The following is a 1,912-nucleotide window of genomic DNA, read 5'->3' as shown; positions in this document are numbered from 1 at the left end:
CTGTGGTACATCTCCAGTGTTTCAGAGGAAATGTTGTTTCCATTTCTCAACTGATGGATAAAGGGTAACAATTACGTCCACATATATTTTTCTGTTTAGAAAAATGCATATTGCATATTATGAAAGCCACTTAAAAAAGGAACACTTTGTAATTTAGTTAATAATATTATAATGAGAAAGTAAGTTAAATAAAAGGATAAAAAAGTCAAAACTATGAGATAAATGTAGTTATTGGGTAAACGAAGTTATAAAATTGAAGTGTCATAATATGTGGCAAAGCAAAATTTTGAGAAAAGAATTTGAAATTATTATCTTAATGTGTAAATTATATATTATATATATTTTAATAATTACAAGATAAAAAGTCAAAATTGAGACAAATGTCATGATTATAAGGGAAGTCGAAATCCTTAGAAAAAGTCAAAATTATCAGATAAAAGTCAAAATTGTTGGTAAGCAGGTGTTAACTACAAGATAAATAATAAAACTATAGGATAGAAAGTCCAAATTATGTGATAGGTTACAACTGTGAGATACATATCAGAATTATGTTGAAGTTATGTTAAACCATTAGTCAAAATTAAAAGATTAAAGTTGAAATTTTGGGATTAAAGCCAAAATTATGAGATAAAAGCTGAAATGATTTGATAATAAGTCAGAATTATGGGAAATTATGAGACAGAAAGTCTAAACAAGAAAGTAGATCACAGTTATGAAATAAATATCGTTCTCATAGGTGGAGTAAGAAGGTGGTTTACAGGACTCAAGCCCTGAATGATTTCTCTAAATACCTGAATCTTTGCAATTCATGTAACTAAAGTATTTTTATAACTTAGTATTTTTTCTGTGTAGTGTTATTATTGAGAAATGCAAAAAGAACTCGTGTATATCAGTATATACTAAAATATAGAAATACTTTAAACATTTTATCAGCGATCATTTTCTGTATTTTTGAAAGTAACTCTAAATATAGAACCCCACATTTAGCTTTTTATGCTCTTTTTAAACAAGTAGTTCCAAATGTAGACATTTACACTAAATACCCTATCCATGTTGTGAAAGTAAAAAAAAAAAAAAAAAAAAAAAAAATTGATGTCAAACAGTTTCTGAACATTTTAGGCAGAAGAAGTGAAAATTCTATTTTCAGTACAGAATGATGGGCTTTGAAAACCGTAGTGCCTAAAATAAATTATTTTGTCTTAAAAGGTCTTAAAAAAAGAACGGTTTCATTTTTGCCCAAATGAGATATAGATGTGTTGGTGATTTAAATCTAAATGTTTTTTTTTAATTGCTAAAAAGAATGTGTATCCACGAAATGGTGATATAGAAGTCTAAATTATTAGATAGGATGTCAGAATTATGAGATAAAACTAGGAAATTGTGAGCTAGAACATTGAAATGAAAGAGTAAGTCATGATTATGAGCTAAACTGGCTAATGATGGTAAACTTTAATTATGACATAGAAAGTTAATGCTGTAGACAACATGTCAAATTTTGAGCTAAATGCCAAAATTGTAAGATGATAAATTCTGATCATGAGACAAAAAGTCGAAACTATGAAAAATGTCATTGAGAGATTAAAAAACATGAGATAGTTAAACATTTTACTTTCTACCTCACGAGTTTGACTTACTATCTCGTAATATTAAAATATAATATCGATAATATATTTTGATTACTTTTTTGAAATATTTATTAAACTCTTAGATTTTAAGAGGCAGTAATGGGCTTCCATAGAATCTTCTTTTTCTGATTTTTTTTTTATCTTAATCCCAAATCAAGTTAAATTTATCTTAAATTTAATTCCGACGTAAACATTTCAAAGAAACTTCGACTTTCCTCCGCTGTTGCCGAGCTACGCTTGATGCTACGTCATTTCAAGGCGACACCACACTGCGCATGCGTATATGA

This window comes from Cheilinus undulatus, linkage group 2 (genome assembly GCF_018320785.1).
Source record: "Cheilinus undulatus linkage group 2, ASM1832078v1, whole genome shotgun sequence".
NCBI lineage: Eukaryota > Metazoa > Chordata > Actinopteri > Labriformes > Labridae > Cheilinus > Cheilinus undulatus.
Note: the sequence above shows the minus strand (reverse complement) of the source record.